This window comes from Agelaius tricolor, unplaced genomic scaffold (assembly GCF_023055355.1).
Source record: "Agelaius tricolor isolate 1412-34295 unplaced genomic scaffold, bAgeTri1.0.p SCAF_72, whole genome shotgun sequence".
Classification (NCBI taxonomy): Eukaryota; Metazoa; Chordata; class Aves; order Passeriformes; family Icteridae; genus Agelaius; species Agelaius tricolor.
This window is the reverse complement of record NW_027269332.1, coordinates 1,239,731-1,258,771: the sequence shown is the minus strand read 5'-3', so window position 1 is coordinate 1,258,771 and position 19,041 is coordinate 1,239,731. Positions and strand designations below refer to the sequence as shown.

The 19,041-nt window shown below is 47.3% G+C and overlaps 1 protein-coding gene across 13 annotated transcripts in view; it reads left to right on the top strand.

Annotated features, from left to right (window-relative positions):
* The first annotated feature begins 909 nt into the window (after positions 1–909).
* Positions 910–19,041, top strand: part of SOX5 (SRY-box transcription factor 5) — a 608,636-nt gene continuing 590,504 nt past the window's right edge. For 3 of the 13 annotated variants that reach the window (XM_071417998.1, XM_071418001.1, XM_071417994.1), the window contains exon 1: positions 910–1,267. The gene's annotated coding sequence lies outside the window, so the exon portion shown is untranslated. Of the gene's footprint in view, positions 1,268–1,978; positions 2,340–2,573; positions 2,780–2,840; positions 3,491–19,041 lie in introns of those variants that run through there. The other 10 variants (XM_071417999.1, XM_071417991.1, XM_071417995.1 and 7 more) reach the window with 5 other exon arrangements.

Genomic DNA, 19,041 nt, shown 5'->3' with positions numbered 1-19,041 from the left:
AAGTTTGAGGCTGGCTTAGTGTTTGGGGTTTCTTTGGATACAATCAGGCCGTGGCCCTCTGTCTGTCCACTCCCTGTCTGTGCTGCTTGGCTCACTGCAGGCTCTGAGAGCCATGCTGCCTCCCTGGCACCCCAGCTCTGCAGAAATGCTGCTGCAGAGCTCAGAAGCCCCATTCCTCTGCCAGCCTGGCTTTTCCTCTGCTATGAGGAGTTATGGGGCTGGCTGGAGAGCTGATACTTGCACCCATACAGAGCTGGCCAAGCTCCCATCTGCCCTGCTCCCATCCCACCCACAGGACTCCCGTGGGAGTTCCTGCCACAGAGGTAGGGAGGAAGCCAAGAAAGAAACATTCCTCCAGCTCTTTTCTTTTTTTCTCCTTTTCCCGTCAGAGTTACCACCCTCTCTCACCACTCCTACGGAGAGGTCTGAAGTCTCACTGAATCAGCAGTTGTGAATATTATCTGTGCTGTTAATGGTTTGCATCTTTTTGCATGAAAGGGTAAAATCACTTAGGGACACACACACAGAGAAAAGATCATATACAGTAACATATCCAAGCAAGGGGAAAAAAAAAAAAAAGGTTGTAATGTTCATGAATTCCAGATGATGACTTTTTAAATCCCCAAGAAGGCAGTGAAATTGTTTGATTGTTCTTGTTAATTATTGGACTTGTCCCAGTATCAAATATTTGTAGAAGATAAGACTTCCCTCGTGGAGATGAATAATAACCGAACTTGCTCTTCTTTGAGCAATTTGGCTCAGGGCGCAGATTTCTGCGTTTCCCATTCTCAGGCTCGAACCCCGTCCAGCCGGCTTCGGCAAAGCACGTGTACAAACTGCTCCGTTAAAAATAAAAGACCCCGTAAGTAAACAAGCGAGAGAGCGAGCGGGAGGCGAGCCCGGTTCTCGGAGAGCGTCACTTTATCAGCGGCGGGCCCGCTACCCTCCAGCCCCGCCGTCCCCCCGCGCCCGGGGCAGCGGGACGAGCTCCGAGCGTCGCGCTGGGCACGGGCAGAGCGGCGGAGGAAGGCGCAGCTCCCCCGCACCACGCACGGAGCCCCGGCAGGGCCGGCCGGCTCCCCGCCAGCCCGGGACTCGGCGGCGCTGCCCCGAGCGGCGGCGGGACGAGGAGGGACCCGCGGGGCCGGGGCAGAGCCGAGCGGGGACGAGCGCTCGCTGCCCGCCCGCCTGCCCGGGGCACCGGGACACGGCGGGGGCTGCCCGACCCTGGGGCTGCAGCAGCGCGGGGAGCCGCGGTGCCGCCGAGGTAACGCTGGGGCTGCGGGGACACCGGTGGGCTTGGAACGCCGCGCCGCCTCATCTTCGGCCCCGCGGGAGAGCGCGGAGGGGAAGGGACCCCAAACTTCTGCCTCCGTCTGGGCTCCTGCGCCCGGCTGGGGGTGCCGGGAGTGAAGCGGGAGCTGAGGAGAGGGGATGCAGCGGGCATCCACGTGCCCGTGCGGCAGCGCGGCGCGGTGACACGGGCTGCCGGTGCGGGAGGTGCCGGCGGACACGCACACGCCCACGGACACGCAACTCGCGGCGTGTTTACTCTCAGCGAAAGGGCGGGAGGGGGCAGCGCTGCTCGGGCAGGGACTCGGGAGCGCTGTGCCCGGGACCCGCGGCAGCCCCGCTCGGTGGAGAAGTTGCCGGGCGGAGCAGGGGGGGCAGGCGGGGAGGGCTCGGTGCCGCCGCCGCTTTGAACCGCGGGCTGTACCGGCGGCCAGCCCCGCCCCCGCTCCCTCCGCGGCCGGCGAGGATGAGGATGGTGCTGGCGGCGATGGCCGAGCGCGGGGGCGGCGGGCGCGGCACTTACCGGTGGCCGCCAGGCAGGGCCGCCCCGGTGCGCGGCGGGGCGGGCGGCGGGAGGAGGTCGGGGATGGTGTGAGGCAGCCCCGCCGTGCCGGGGGGACTCCCCGCGCAGCCCCCTCCCCGCTGTCACCGTATCGCCTTCCTCCTCCGCCTCCTCCTCCTCCTCCTCCTGCTGCCTGCCGGGGTGCCGGCGGCGGCCAGGCGCGGCGCGGCGAGCCTCTCCTCCCCCATTGTTCCCGGTCTCCCTCTCCCTCTCCTTTTCTTTTTTTTTTTTTTCTTCCCTTTTGTTATTTGCACTCGCATTGTGTTGTTTGTCTCTGAAGCCGCCTCATGACCAGCCAAGGGATTTCACCTCGTCCTTGAGAGACAGAGAGCGAGAAGGGGAAAGGGGTGGGAAGAAGGGGGGAGAGAAAGGAAGAGCTCACCAAACACCCATCTCCCGGTCCCTCCCCGCACCTCTGGCTCTCCCCACCCCGCCAGTGTCTCACTTAGCACCCCGCGCCCGGAGGAGACATGACAGACAGCGGGTAGGTGCGCGACTGCCGCCGTTTTAACTTTGTTCCTCGCCGCGGCCGCTCCCGGGGGGCTCCGGGGGCGGGCGGGGTGGGCGCCGGGGGAGGCGGCGGGGCCGGCTGTCAGCCCAGCTCGGCCGGCTTCCTCCCGGCCGCTCGCACACCTCCCGAAGTTTGGCACAACTTGTCACGCCCCCCCTTTCCTCCTCCTCCTCCTCCTCCTGCCGCTCCTGTTCCTGCTCCGCCGCTGCGGGGCTGGGGGCGGGCGGGGGCGGTCCGGCCGCGGTGCCCGCGCGTGTGTGGCGGGGCAGCGGCTGCTCCTGCCTGCCCGGGCATGGCTCAGCCCTCGGGATCCCGGCGGAGCCGGCGGACAGGAAGCTTTAAATTATTGTAATTGCCTCTCCGTGCGTGAGTGCCGAGCGGCGGCGGCCGCCGCTGCCGGGGACGAGCGGGGGGTACGGCGGGCACAGCACCGGCTCCGGGGTGGGGGCACCGGCGTGAGCATCGTTCCGTGTTTCTGCGGGGCGCCTTCCTCGCTTCTGCCCGAGCAGGAGGGTGGCTCTTTGGAAGGGCGCCGAAGGCTCTCGGTTCGCTCGTTTCGGCTCTTTTCCCCTCGAAAAGAAAGCGGGTCAGGGGGGAAAAGCGACTTCCCCGCCGGGGTGCGGAGCGCGGCCCCGCTCGGCCCCGCGGGTCCCCAGGCGCTGGCGCTGGGAGCGAGCGCTGCCTTCTCTGAAAAGTTCGGGGACTTTATTCCAGCCCGACTGCGATCCTAGAATAACCGGAGCCGCTCGCCGGGAGGAACGTGATCGGCTTTTCCCAGGGGATGGCTTGCTGCCTCAGCCCTGTACTTTGGTCAAGGGTACAACCAATAGCGAGCTGTGGGATTTTGGGTAATAAGTGTGGGAATCTGCAAGAGGAGTAGGTCTAAGAGTGATTTGTTTTCTTATTGCTCATGAATAATGGCCTCGAGCTTTTTTTTTTTTTTTTCTTTTTTTTTTTTTTTTTTTTAACAAAACAGGCCAACGAAATAGGCACGTGGGAGATTTGTAGGCGTTCAACATCACAATCATCATCATCAACAACAGCAATACAGTAGGGACGTCCAGGAGGATGGTGTCTGATGAGAACCGTTTTCTCTGAGAGGCTGCTATCACATGCTGGCACAGGTAGCTTTTGCTAGCATTGCTGAAACATTGACCTCTTCTAAAAGGAAAGCCAGCAATATCCTAAAATTAGAGAGGAAATGTTTTTTGGTTCGTTTTTTTATTTTTAGCAGAGCTGCATTTCACTCCATCTCTGTCAAAGAGTGAAATATTACGTTTAGTTCAGATTAGGAAAGGAAGTTTGATTCCAGCTGTAGAACTGTAGGATAGTGTGTCCTGGCTTTCATCCTTCCAGTTTAAATCCAGCTAGCTGTGCACAGCCTTGCTGAAGTGAGCCACTCAGATTAAAAGGTGACTTCTTATGAGGAGCTAGTACAAAGTTTTTCTTACAAAGAGCCAGTACAAAGATTTTCATCAAAGTATTTTATCACCTGAAACTTACCTGGAAACAGCTACTTGTATCTGCTGCTCTTAATCCTTCCCAGACCTGGAAGATACATTATTGCCTCAGAAATTAATTCTTTGTCCTGCAAGCTGTACCATTTACAGCTATCAAATTGGAATTGCAGAGGGAGATATTTTAAATTTAGCTATAATATCTGTCCAGGTTAGAGCCAGCTTTGTTTTACAAGGCTTCTGCAGCTGAAGAGGGAGAGGCTGGCACGATGTGTTGCATCTTGCAAATGGATAGCATGTCTATTCTGACATGATTTGAACATGAAAACCCAATAAACACATGGTCATTATGCATGAAAATCTCACAGCAGAGCTTTCTGCTTGCACTTAGACTGTTTTGGTTGAGAGTTACACTATGAGGAGCACAAGACTTGAAAGCTGCAAGTGGCTTGTGTAAACAGATGGACATTTGAGATGTATTGATGGCTTCAAGTTAATTCAGTTAACATGTGGGTGCACATGTATTTAATTTAGCCTAGTGTAAGTTTTTGTAAGCAATGGAAGCTCATATGTGCTTTTTAGAAAGAAAGTGGGAGCCTGTGGGTTTTGTCTGTAGGTCTTGGAGCTATAGCTGTAGAGGCTCTTAGGGACTGTGACCATCCTGTTGTCACAATCCTGTAGGCCCAGGTGAGACTTGACAGTTTTTCAGTGAAGGTAGCATGCAGATGAATTTTGAAATTCATCTGTAAAGCTCCCTGTGCTGAGAGAACATAAAAGTGCTTAAACACATCTCCCTGCACTCCTATCATGCACGCTGCTCGCTAGAACCACTTAGGTTGAGCAACACCATTAAACTGCCAGCCCTGGTGTTTGCAGTGGGACAGTTCCTCAAGGCTCAGGGTGAGGAAACCCAGCAGTTTTCTGTTGCTGAGCCTTCCAGGGAGGTTTGTGAGTGGCAGAGCTCTCCCTGCACAGAGCAGGGAGGAGCTGGGATTTGGCATCCCCGGCGGTGCTGCTGCACAGCAGCCTGTGTGCAGGAGCTCTGCTTTTTCCTCCTTACCCTGAGATAAAACACTCTGATGTTGGCAAATGATACACCAAAAAAACACAGATCGTTTTTTGAAAAATAAGGACTCTGCAGCATTTTGGAGAAAGTAAATGAACAGTCCTTCTAAAAATACAGCAGTATGCTAAAATATTGCCAAAGCACTGCTCTGACGCTGTAAGCTGTCATGTTTTTGACCATTATAAATAGATTAGTATTATTGCAAGGATTTTTTTCCTATTAGCACAGAAGTTTTCTTTTTCCTGTTTTCAACATGAAGATCCTCACATGTTCCCTGAGCAGGCAGAGCTGTTCTCATACAGAAGGCAGTGGGAATGTTGCTGGTGAGGAAGTGGGCACTGGACCCCACTGGAATGGCCCTCATAAAGCCTTTAAGTCTGCTGTGCTGTAACTTCAGGGTTTTTTTGCAACCTGTTTTGCTTAAATTCTCCTTATCTTTAAGACATTAGATACAGTCCAGTTAATCACTTAGGATACATTATATAGTCAAGTTCAGACCCAAATTTGGTTTGAATCGAGGCTTGAAACAAGAGTGAGCTCCTTTCCAGCAGCACTGAAGTGCTGGGGGCTTTGGAGAGTTTTCTTTCTATTTCATGATGTGCCCAGACCCAAAGTAAATTTCCTTTCAGGTTTGTGACCAAACAGTAGGATTGGGGAAATCAGCAGCCAGATCTGCTTCATATTGGGAAATATGCTAACAAATAACAACATTCAGGTCAAGATCTGAGCATTGTGCTGCTGGTTGTGCTGCACTCCACCTGCTTTGGGCCCTGTGTGGAGAGCAAAGGCTGCATGTAAAGTGGATTTCCAGTGATTTACGTACAGTGGAGTCCCCACAGTGCTGGCTGCACTATGGCCATCCTGGATAAGTGTCTGAGGATCACTCTTGCAGTGCCTTGCCCAGGTCTCTGGGCTCTTCAGGCTGGTGCTGAATGCACAGGGACATGCACAGCACACTCTGTGTATGTAAAGTGCATTGTCTGAAGGAGTTCTTCATTGCTTACAGAGCACTCATCCTCTCTGGCTGCACAGGTTTCTGGGTGAGGAGAGCATACACTTGATGGCAGCCTGAGGAGGGTCTCCTGCAATATTTCTGACAGCTTTATTTTCTGTCTCCTCCAGCCTCTTTCTTTTCCTTTGAGCTGCAAGCGTAGATTGAAACGCAGGTAATACATAAGAGGATCCTTTAATATTGGCTATTTTCAGAGGCACAAAGGACAATTACTTTCTCTTCCTACTAACCTCCTGCTGGCTTACTAGCTGCTTGGGAGGCTGGTGATTTTAAGAATACCACTTTACCCAGTGCATCAAATACGGAGCAAATCTTTGCTCACCAAGATCCCAGTTCCTCCATCCCGTGGTAACACCAAAAATTGAACTTGAGTGGCCCAGAGCGCCAGCCCCTACTGTGAAGACTCATACAACCATCAGCACTTTTGAGAGTTAAATTTGATCCATTGGCCCTGAGCTGTGCTGACAATTGCCAGCTAAAAGACCTTTCAGTGAATTGTCCTTTAATAGAACTCTTCCCCTCCCCCCATTCCCATTTCCTGTTGTTCTTTTAAATAAAAAGAAATCCTGGTGACAAAGCTAAAGTGTATTCTGTCATTATTGTTTGAAGAATAAAGTATTTGTCTATATTGCAAGGAAATTAATTGCCTGAGAAGTGCAGGTCAGAGTTATTTTACAAGGATAGTATTCTTCACTCCTGCAAAATCTCAAGGAAAAATCCTCACACTATTTAAATGATAAATTTTTGTATTAGTATTTGATCCTTTGAATGATTTCAGTTAAAATACATGGGAAAGTCAGTACTATATTAATGCTGCACTGGTCTGAGAAAGGACACTGAACACTTAGACCAATCTGTTTTGGTTTGTGAGCATGTCCTGAGAGAAACTGAGCAGGCTCAGTGGCCACTACGATTTGATGACATTTTGTAGCTTCTGCAAGGAGCAGAGTTTTACTGAAGGGGAGCCAAATGAGACCTCATCTTGTAGAGGAGTGACTTCCATTGTTGTCTCCTGGTGCCTAGAAAGGTAATCCAGGTTTTACCTGAAATGAGTCTGAAAGGTTTTAGGAATGCTCGTGTCCCACTCGGCAGGCTTAGATTTGCCTCATGTACTCAGAACTTGGCTTTACCAGTCCAAGCCTAGTGGGATGTGAAAGGTACAACTGGAGTATTACTAAAATTGTGTTTAAGGTCTTTGTACTGCTCTTAGTGCTTAGTGGCAGTGATCTTAGTTGTTGCATTTAATTTAATTTAATTTAATTGAAACCCAGATTCTCAGCACTGGTTTTTGGGTTAAGCAGGTTAGAAGGATGGCCAGGACAGCAAAGAGCTGATGGCATAGGGTGAAATTGCCAGCTCATAGCTGAGCTCCTCCTCCTTTAAGTTGCTTTGCCCATGTTTTGGTGAAGAGGGGACAAAATTCAGTTGAGCTTGCTGTGCTCAGAAGCTTTGAAACAGATTTAAATATGGTTTGCAGTATCTTCAATTTCTACAGGGAGTAAGTGAACAAAACAGCTTTAAATTAAACTGAGTGCCATATTGTGGTTTGTAGCAGTCGGTCTAAAGATACATTTAATTAAACTGGTTCAATTTCTAAACTAGGACCGTGGAGTCTACCTTTTACACTGCTGTAAAATCCTTGTGTATGAGAAGGTTTCAGTGTAATGAAAAAGGCTGGGGGACACACTTGTGATCCTCAGCTAACCAATTAAATATTTACTTAATAAGGATCTAGAAGTTAATTTTGCAATCAATTTTTTTTTTTTTTTATGAAAGCAAAATACCTATTACATGGCTAAGTCAGTGCCTTTAGTCAGGGAATAGAGGAGTTGCTTTTCTTAGCTGGGAACACCATTTTAATGTCCCAACCGACCTTCTAGCAGGAGATTAGTCCTAATAGACCCGGTTTATACTGAAAAAGATTCAGAAGCCATTAGAGAAGAGAATTAGAAAATGATAGAAAATGAATGGTTTTCGAGTGATTTCAGAGCAGATTGAATTAAAGCCAGATGCTCACTTCTGTATTAAAAAATTTTTTACTGAAACAGAGAAAGTACCTATTCTGTGACAGTGATTATTGCACCAAATCCCACACTGGTGGAGTCTGCTCCAGTGACTCTGGGAAGGAGCCCGGGGACGTTGGGGTACCCAGGGAAAGGCAGCTCTTGTGGCACTCTGTGCTGTCCCTACGTGGCATCCAGGAGCACACAACTGGCTTTTCACTGGGATGATCTTGCTCCTTATGCTGTGGCATCAACGATCATGCTACTCATGTTGGTCTATAGGCAAGTGCATAAATAATATCAAGAAATGCAGTGCATGTGTCCATTGCACTTGTGTTTAATAACAAATGGAACACACCTGCCAGGAAGCTATGCAAAATATATAAAAAGTCTATTAAGTCACGGAAAAGGGAACATGTTAATGCAATGTTCTGCTTTACAAATTCAAATCTGGAAGAAGAGCGAGTTCAGTAGAGATAAGGTGCTCTTTCCTGTGCTGCAGATTGGTTTATGTCTGTAGTTGTGTGCAGGCAGCCTCCAGGAGCAGGACAGGAGGATTGGGAGCAAACAGGTGATTTGTGTGATTCTGTGGTGACTTCAGGACCCTGTGGTTGAGATTTACACATACAGGATAATTAATTAATTCAGGTTTGGGAGTCACACACACATTACTCAGGCAGTGTGTGCACAGGTAGGGTGAGCATTGAGTTCTTGGTGGAACTTGTTGCTGAGATCCCTTTTGAGCCTCCTGCAGACAGAACAGACAGGGCTGGGATAGAAACAAAGTGCTTGTCACTTCTGCAAAACAGTTTCCAGTTGAAACCTGAAATTATATGTAATGAGGCATTCCCACAAACAGGGTGGCTGTAGGTAAGTAGCAGTTTGCACAGGATGATGGAGGTTCTACAATAATATTAATTCTCATGAGAGGCTACAAATGAGTAAATGCTGATGAATAGGTACCAGTGTGTGAGTGTGAGTTTAGTGCTTCCGAAAGGCAGCTGACAGTCCTGGAAGCTGAAGGATGGAGGAGAGCAGCCCAGTGAAGGTGTGCAGTGATCCCCTGGGATGTGCTCTGTGGGCAGCCCCTGGAAGCAGGGCTGGGGATGGGGCTCATCTCAGGAAAATGTGTGCAGGGGATCCTCCAACACATTTCAAACCTGTGCTCGGGCCCTCCACGTGCTGCTCTCCTCCCACTCCAGTCCCAGGATGCCATTAGAGCAGTGTCTCACCCTGGGTAAGGCAGAATGAGAATCTCTCTGAATGAGAGCTGTGCCTGTGTTTCCACGAGGAGCCCTGGAGGGGAGGGAAGCACCTTCTAGCACCTTCTACAGATGTCCCACTGTTCTTTTAATAACTCATGCGCTGTGCTGGCACAGAAAGGGGCTCCTAGTGAGAGGTAACAAGCTGAAATGGGGTAGAAAATGGGGAAACCAACAGATTCTAATCCTTAAAGTAGATTGGAGGTAAAAGCGTGGGTCCTGTGGTGTGAATAGCAGCAGCAGTTGCATACCCAAGCTCCTCTGCCTTGTAAACACAGCATAAAGCTGTAAGGGGCAAGATGGAAGAAAAATGCTGTTGCACAATAGTAAAAGGTTTTAAGAATGTGAGATTTTTCTTCTTGCTTTGCTTAGTTTTAAATTCTGTGGTTTTACATGTAAGAAAAAGGGAAATATGTACTTGTATAACTGTACGGTTTTCTGCAATTGTTTTTATCTCAACACTTGAGTGTGCGTTGTAGAGGTGTGCTTTATGGCCCTATTGAAGAACAATATTTAAGTATAGCCTTAGCTTTAAAAATTCTTGTAAATTAAGCAAAATATGAGTTTATACAAGCATGGTGTTAGATAAATGAGATTTCAATGTCGCTGTGCATTTTTAAGACCGTGCAGACAGTGCCCCACTGACCTTCAGGGTTATTTAGGTGCCCTAAGTCATTCTAACAAAGGGGAAAAGAAAAAAGTTCCTTTTCTAAGTTACCTGTGTCGTTAACCATTGTTCAGAAAAGCTGCAGGGACTGTGACAAGTGGGTGTGAGAGGTGTCCTCCAGCACCTCCAGTGACCGCAGGATTTACATGGATCCCAGTTTTAAGGAGTAATACTGAGGACATTGTAAATTTTTAATAATACTAGCAACGTTTGGGGTTTCTGGGTCCTTCTACAGTTTTGTTTTCTTTTGTATCCCTGGGGATGTTGGCCACCACAGGTGGCCACCTGCATGGGCAAGGCCAGTGCCAGATGGGGACAGTCATGGTTTTGTACAGCTGAGGCTTGAAAACCTTCAGGATTGAGGTTTTTTTAGGGTTGTTTTAGGGTTTGCTAGGGTTGTTTTGGTTTTTGTTGGAGTTGTTTTTATTTAGGGTTGTTGTAGGGTTTGTTAGGGTTGTTTTGGTAGGTTGTATTTGTTTATTTAGGGTTGTGTTAGGGTTTGTTAGAGTTGTTTTGGTTTTTGTTGGAGTTGTTTTTATTTAGGGTTGTTTTAGGGTTTGCTAGGGTTGTTTTGGTAGGTTGTATTTCCTTGATTATATTTCAGTTTGCGTTACACTCATGTTGAGAACATCTGAGCATTTTGGGCCTGGTTTTGTACCTGCTGCTGTAGAGGCAGAATTTGCTGTTTGTTTTAGTCTATTGATGCTAAAAGCTTGAGGTGGTGAGCCTGTGGTTAGCCACTTGAGTGTGCATCCACATGGAATTTTGAGAAGTGCAGAAAGAAGTTCAGCAGTTGGTGTTCAGTGATGTTCTGTTTCCAAATCCAGCTGTTTCCAAATCCAGCTGTTTCAAGTAGAAAAGCAGCAAAAAGCTTTTAAAAAATCTGACTGAACCATTGAGTATTTTGCTATTAGTCTCCTTTATTTAGCAGGACAAGGTTTTGCCTTCTTAGGTTGTTCAGAAAGCATTGAGTCTTTTCAGTGCCCTGGTAGGCTTTGGCTCAGCCCCTTGTACAGTTTCCCGTGTCGAGCTTTTGTTTGTTACAGCTCCAGCTCAGGAGAGCAATGAGCGGGGTGTTTCTGTGGAGGAGCTGTGGACCTCTTTGTATTGACTCAAACACACAGTGTAAAGAAAGTGGGGATGTGTGTCGGGAGGCAAATGAAAGCATATTGTTTTTAATAAAGTGTCACCTGCAATGCGCTTCTAAACAAACCTCTGCACGGCCATGGATGGGGTTTTTTCACTTGAAAGATGCTATCTCCTTCTTCTAAACATTTGCACAGCAAAGTAATGCATTATTGCATTTTCATAAATAATTGAAAAGCAACTTAAAAGAAAGTAGGCCAACAGAAAAAAAAAAAGAGAAAGTGTCGGTTTCAAATTTGAAAGAAGAAAAATATGTTTCCTTCTTGATAGTAAGTCAGTTAAATGTTATTAAATCCCATTTTCCCACCCTGACATGACCAAAGACAAATCTGAAAATTGACAGTTTCATTTGAAAGAGAGAAAAATGGGCGAAAAGGTTTTGAAATGCTGAGTTTGGTTTGGATTGTTTATCTTTTCTTTATTTCTTTTTCTTTTTTTAAATCCTCCCCATAAAGGAATGGTGACCCCTTATCAGTTTGCAAGGCACTGAGGAGCAAGTCTCTTCTGGGTGCCATTTGCCGTGCTGGGCTGTAATAATGCAAGTTATTTTAGAACTGTGCATACGTTAGTGTTCTGGCGCAGCATGATACAATAATGTGTGAAAAAGCATAAGATCACACCTTGGTGAAACTTGCAGATTTCCTGCATAATCCGACAGTGAGCTCTTGTCAGGTTTTGACTATATGTAAAGTGAGAACAAAGTTTCCAGAAGCAAAGCGCGAGCCTTGGATGCATTTGGAGTGGCTGGGCAGGGATTGTGCCCTGACGTGGCTCCGAGCCTGGCTCTGAGCACTTCAGCCCTACTAAAGTGCCCAGCAGGTTTCCTTTGGGGCTTAAAATTGGGCAAAAGCTTCAGCCCTCTGCTGAATGGGAGCTTTCATTTGACTGACCTTTGATCTTTGAGTAAATAATTTTTTACAAACCATCAGTGACATGATCAGTTTTCTGTACCATACAGTGGGATGGATCTGGTGACTCAGCCAGGCTGTGGGAATGGTTTATGGCCATGGCTCTCTTCACTGGCCTGTGGGGACGTTGGTGCCAAGCTAATGTGGCTGAGGGAAAATGGGAATATTCAGTTTCTAATGCTCTCCATGCAAGATGAGCACCAGCAGGGTCTGTGCCTGGGCCTTGGTTTTTGCTGTCTTGGTTTTTGCTGTACCAGATGTTAGAAGGAGTTGTTGGGTGAGGTCCTTCCATCAGGCAGAAGGCCTGACCAGGTTGCCCCAGAAGTCCCTTTCTGGCATGGGGATCAACAGATCCCATGTATTAATGTGCTTTTTAATATGCTTTTAGATTAGCGTTGTTCAAAGAGTCTACCCCAATGAAAATAAGCTTCACTCAACTGATCCATCCTCCAGAGCAAAAAATGTGCGCTCTCTCCTGCTTTCCTCCCAGCTTTACTCTGTCTCCTTTCATTTTTTATAACCAGTGAGGCTGTGTTTCAAGTCCCTGCCCACCATTTCCAAAATGTGTGATATATTTGTTAAGGATTTGGAATTTGGGCTGCTTCGATATAACTTTGTGTAGGTTTTGTAGAAACACCTGACATGTGTGTTTAGTTCCTAAACACCTTCTGTGCTTGATTTATCCTCACAGGTTGTCAAGGTATTCAGATGACCTGAAACTGAGGAAGTGAGAGGGAGCTCAGCTGGCAAAAGTCTGACATTGAGTCTGACTGCGGCTCAAATTTGTTTTGCAGAGTTGAGCCCAGGCTGCGTGGGCGGTGAAGAAAGCCTTCTTCACTTCACCATTGTATCCAAAAAGCTCTGAGCAGCAGGGATTTTTTGCAGGTGATGAATAACCTAGTTAGCTCACATTGATTGCATCGGGTGACAGCTCTCCAAGGAGGAGGCATGGTGGGGATTTGTGAGCCTCGGTTCCTCAGTGGGGATTTGTGAGCCTGGGTTCCTTGGTGGGGATTTGCGTTCCTGGGTTCCTTGGTGAGGATGCTGGGGTGGGAAATCCTCTCTGGGAGGACCTTTGGGAGGTTCTTTGGGAGGTCCTCTCAGGCAGAGAAACCATGACCTGGCCATCTGACCACCATGCACGAGTTACTTCTTTACATTTGCCACTGCTGTTGGCCATGGCTCAGAAGCTTGGCTTCAGAACTTTTACCTTCACTGGGTATATTTTTAAGGTCCTGTTATCCCCAGCTGTGATCACCAGGCAGATCTTGAGGTTAGATATGTGGAGGATGCTCCCAACCCAGAGTCCCTGTCTGTTGTCACAGAATTTCCCTTCCCTTTGGCTGGCCTGATGGTGTCACCTGGGGTGAAAGGCCAGTCCTGTGTGCCCTGGGAGTGCCTTGCTAGGCTATATGTAAAGTGAGAAGGAGAGTTTCTGGGCAGGAGACAGTGGTGCTGTTGATGCAGCACAGTGTGCATCACTGTTTGTGTTATTACTCTTTTACATTTGTATTTGTAAGAGGAGCATATTGATGACTGCGTGTTAAAACTCTGTCTTTTAGTGCCTCGCTTGCTTCCCGAAAAAGGAAGAAAGCTACATTCTTACTTGGAAAAACACAGAATTGCACTGGAGCTGTGCTCATCCATGATCAAATTCAGGAAGATTAGGGCATGGTGTATAAATTGCCTTCGTGTTCTTTGGGTTAGCAGCTGTCAAATAAGTGATTACAGGCGTTGGCATCGCTTTGCTTCCCATGATGGCTGTGAAACAGGGATGGAAATGGAACAGATGCCATTTAATGTGGACCAGCACCCAGGTTCTGGCTCTGGGGCTGCCTCTTCTTGCCTCATGGCCAAAGTTTCTCAGCATCTTTTTTGCTTTAATTCCTCTGGACTTATAAATGGGGATAATAGTGCTCGCTTGCTTTACAGGAGACTTCTGAGGCTGTTTGGTATTTGGTATTTTTTTTGGTATTTGGTTCTTGTTTTGGCATTTGGGATCCTTTGGTGAAAGATAGTAAGATAATAATGCTAGAGCATTAATGGTGAGATTAAACTGAAAAATTCTGTTGAGATTGAGGAAAATTATTGCTCCTATATGAGCTCTGCTGTGCTGGCTGGTGTTAAACTTCTGCAGGAAGTAATTTTTTCAGGGATTGTTCTGGGGTGTCATTTCCTGGGATTTTTTAATTTGTTAACTGACAAGGCTTTTTGATACCAGGCACTACACTTGAAGTCCTGTTGAAGAGCAAATGAAGTGTTGTGATGCTATTTTTTGCAGCATAGGAGTCTATGGTGACTCATTTGGTGTTTGTAATGCCTGTGACAGATTAAAAAAAAAAATTAAATCAGTTATTCCCAGTGAGATGGATACACTCAGCCAGACCCATTTGAGAATTATTTGCTGCACTGTTAAGACCAAAGTACACATCTTCCCCCTCCCCCCCAAAAGAATCCAGCTTATCATGAAATGTTTATCAGAGCCATGTAAACATTTCTTGACTGCCGAATTTTGCAGAGAAATTCTTTTGGTCTAACATATGTATTGCAAGCAAAACTCTTCACAGATTTTTCTAAAAAATATAATTAGCTTGGTTGCAGCCCTACTTATTACCAAGCATGCCAGCATCTGGCAAGGGTATGGGGATCTGGGAATTCACTGCTTGGAGCCCTGGAACAAAGTGTTCTGATCCGACCCCAGGCAGTGAGTCCAGGACTTGAACTGGAATCTTCAGGAGCAGAGAAGTCTTAAGTGTCTGGAAAATTGGCCTGTTGAGTCACCACACAGGCACTAAAACAAAACTAATTTTAAGCAGGTCAGAGTTCAGTGATTCCCTCTGGAATCTAATTTTTTTTCCCTGAAAAAAAAAGAAGTCTCATGTTTTAAATGAAAAGGGTCAAAGTTGATGCACTGCTACAATTTTTGAATGCTTTCCCTTAAGAACAGCCACCCAGGCTAGGATTAGCATGAAGGGCTGCTAGGCTGGCACTTCAGTGTCTGGGTTAAAAATATTTTAAAGCAGTAAATGCAGTCAGAACAGAGAGAGAGATCCCTGGGAGCCTTCCTATTCAAAAATGTGTAAGCTCAGGGCAGCAACTGCAATGTAATTTAGGGCAGTATATGCTTCATAGCTTTGGAGAATATTGCCTCTTGTTAATGCTGCATTGGAGGACAGTGGGATAGCAGTAATTTCAGAAAGGTGGTGTTCCTGTTTGTTTTACATTGGAAACTTCAGAATAAATGAAGGGAAGCATCAGCTGAGGAAGAAGCATGACTGCCGAGCGCCAGCAGTGAATCCAGCTCTGAGCAGGCTGTGGGAACCACAGGGAAAGGGGGCACAGAAACATTTTCCTGGGAATGCAGCTGCAGAGGGAGCACAGCAGACAAAGGCAGAATCAGGTATGTACTTTAAAGGCGTGTGGGCAAACTTCTGTCTAAGAGCCCCGGAGGAGCCTCCTCCGTGAAATGACAGAATGTTTGGGGGATCGAATGTCAGGACCATTGTATTGCTTTTCCACTGCTGAAGGAGTGGAAAAGGACCCTTGTATTGCTTTTCCACTGCTGAAGGAGTGGGACAGTCTGTGAGCAGGGATGATTCAAATAGCTGCTCAGAAAAGCGTGCCTTGCGAGAGGGAGGGAGATTTTTCCCTTCCCATTTCTTTATGAAGATCATTTCCTTTTTTTCCCCTTTGGGTCTTGCCAAGTTTGCTTTACATTTGCAAGTGAAAAGGATGGGTCTGGGCTGCCCAAGGAAGCCTGGGTCTGAGCTCTGTTTGTGTCAGGCATCGTGGGCTTGGTGATCTCTGTTTATCTCTGAGGAAATAGCCCTGCTTGCACAACAGGGCAAATGCAATGTGCAGATGTCAGAGCTGCTAGAGCAGAGAGGGCTGTCTAGGAAAAGCCATGCCAAACCTAATGGTGGAGTGCAAAAGGAGCTGCTAGGACTTCTGGCTTCCTCCCTGTGCCTTTCCATGGCTGTAGGAAAATCTCCAGGCCAAACAGAGAGCTCGTTGTTCCTCGTGGTGAGCTGTAGCTCATGTGAACTGTTCTGTTGATGGGAGGATATTTTTATGAATGTTTACCCACGCAGGGGGTGCAGAGATTTGTGTGCTCTGGTCGCCAGTGCAATAGTCAGAAAGGTCTGTGAAATAACACTGCTTGCACAGGACTGCCCCTTCAGTGTGCAGGAATAGCTGAGAATGTGGCTTTTGGAGTGAAAGAGCTATAAAGCTTAAATTTATTAGGAGAGCAGCAGCCTGCCTTGCTACTACATGAAGTTATTGGAATGCTTCTCCCGTGTTATTCCTGCAGGTATACAAGGCACAGGGATTTAAATGGGAGGATGTATGAGGCTCTGAGATCCAATTTGTCTTCCAGGTTGCAGCAAGGCTCCATTTTTCCCAGGCTTAACAAGTAGCACCCATAGTTTACTAAAATATTTATTTATATTTAGTGAAAACGGGTTGACACGCAGTTGGTTGTGCATTTAAGATCAAGAGGAATGCTTAGGAGAAGCTGAACTTGAATTAACTGTGGAGGCCGAAACAGATTGAATTTCCTGGGTGGCTCATTTTGCTATGGGAGTAAGTCAAGCAAAGAGCAGTGCTGGGCCAACTTGTATCACAACAGGAGGTGGTGCAGCTTTAGTGTAGAATAGCTTGGCTCACTGAATCCAAATTATTGACCAGTTCTCCAAACTTCAGGGATGATGCTGGTTCTGAAGGAAAAAAGTTAGTTTATGATTTGTACAGCTTTATGATTTGCAGTTGTGAAGGTAGGATAAATCACACAGGCTTCCAGCCCTGAAACTTTAATCTGCAGTGATTTGAAACTTGAAAACTACAAAATACTTAAAGGCTTGGATTTATATTTTCCTTTTTGAATGATGTGGTTCTTCTCACTAGATTGTGAAATTTTGCCATAAGGAAGAATTTTAGGGAGCCAAGAGGCAAAATGTGTTTTGGGCGGCTCCCAAATATGGCATTTTTTTTTGTTTGTTTGAACTCTGCATTTGTAATTCCACAGTTGTCCTTGCATCCAGCCCCTTTTAAATCTTCTCTTAGCACAGGAGAGTTGCAGCATGTGCATGCTGTGCTGATCCTTTTTGTTTAACTCACAAGGCTTTGCTCTCAAACTGGCTATCAGAATATGATGGGTCAACAGGATCATTCTGTTTAGCATGAAGCACACCTGAAATATCTGCTTAGGTAGTGCTTGTGATTTCTCAGCAAATATTCAGCCCAGTGGGGAGCTGCAGGACTCACCTCCATCTCCCAAGGGTTAACAGTAACCTATAATAATAATCTTGTGGCACAAAAATGCTTCTTTTTATGCATTACCTATTTCCAGAGGCCTAATTTAGGTTTTGTATCAAAATGGATATCACAAACGCTTGAGCTTCCTGCTGGGAATGAAAGTGCTACCAGGAGACTCCTTCTCTGTTATTCCCCTGGTGTCCAGGAGGGGTGAGGAGGCGAGGAAACAATTGCTGATATCTGTAGCAGCAAGAATAAATAGTAGCAGGATGGGTTACAAAGGTAAAATGCTTTGAGAGTATTGTTCTTGTGAAAGTCTGGCCCTTGCTTTTGGTTAGAATATATCTGTGTGAGTGTAAATATGTGTTTTCATATCGGGGCCAAATTTACATCTCAACAAGAAGAAAGTTGGGTTCATTTTATAAATGCACAAAAATTCATCTGTCATCAAAAGAAAAGGGTATTGTTATGGTGTAAAATGAGATTGTGTATTCATGCTTAAATACACAGGCAGCTATACTCAGAGGTCAGCACAGGTGTGTCCCTGCTCTCTCTGTGCGTGTTTCGTGCCATGTTCTGCTGCAGATTCTATGGAACTCTTTCCATCACTTACTTTCCTCCAGGATCTTTCTGTTGAATGCTTTCATGTAAAAAAAAATCACGTTTGGATATTTTGTTGTTGTTGTAACAAGTTGGAACAAGGAAAACAAAAGCTGGATTAAACAATTTTTTTGTTGTTGTTGTCAAAACTGCTTGCTGAACACCCAGATAGTTTCTCTCTCCTTGGTATTGATTTTCCATTGGAAACACATGTGGGAGGAGAAGGAAGGTTTTAACAAAACCTAAAAACCACTCGTGTTTCTGAATTTCCTAGCAGTTGCTATTTTTCCTTCTCTTGTTTTGCAAAACTTGGTTGTGCCAAATTTGTCCCAAACCTCCTTCTGCTCTCCCTTGGTGCCTGCTTTGGGCAGGAGGGCGATTCCTGGGGCAGGAGCCATTCTGCTGTCCCAGCCTCTGCAGGGAAGGGATGGACAGGGCTGGACATGAGCCAGAGTGTGTCCAGGTGGCCACAAAGGCCAAGGGCATCCTGGCCTGGGTCAGGAATGGAGTGGCCAGAGGAGCAGGGAGGTCACTCTGCCCCTGTCCCTGGCAGTGTTGTGTCCAGTCCTGGTCCCTCAGTTTGGGAAGGACATTGAGACACCTGAGCACATCCAGAGGGGCTGGGAACACAAACCCTGTGAGGAACCACTGAGGGAGCTGGGGGTGCTTAGCCTGGAGAAAAGGAGACTCAGGGGTGACCTTATTATATGGCTTATACCTTTCAACTCCTGAAAGGTGCCTGTGCTCAGGTGGGCTTGGGCTCTTTCTCCAGGAAGGACTGACAGAAGAGAGGACACAGCCTCAAGCTGCACCAAGGGATATATAGGTTGGAAATTAGGAAAAAGTTTTTTAAAAAGGGTGAGAAAGTTCTGGAATGATCTCTGGGCAGAGTCAGTGGTGGTTGGGGTGGGGCTGTGCCCAATCATCCTCAATTGGCTCCAGCTGTGCAGCACAGGTGAGCAGCATTAACAGGAACGAGCCATGGAGGGCACAGCGGGCACACAGGGGCACTGCAGCAGCAGCAGCAGGAGGGCACAAAAGGCTGGGTTGGAGGATAAGAAGACTTTCCAAAGTGGAATGGTGTCACTGTGTGTGGGCAGATGCCTGAAGCCTTCTGAAGAGGTAAGGTGTTACCCTTTTTGGGTTCTGAAATTGTGTGGGGATGTTCTGTGTATTGTGGTGCTCTCAACTGTGACAATGGCCTGCCCAGGTAGGTGCTGGAGTCACCATCCCTCGATGTCCTTAAAGCAAGACTGGATGTGGCACTGGGTGCCATGGTTCAGTTGAGGTGTTGTGGC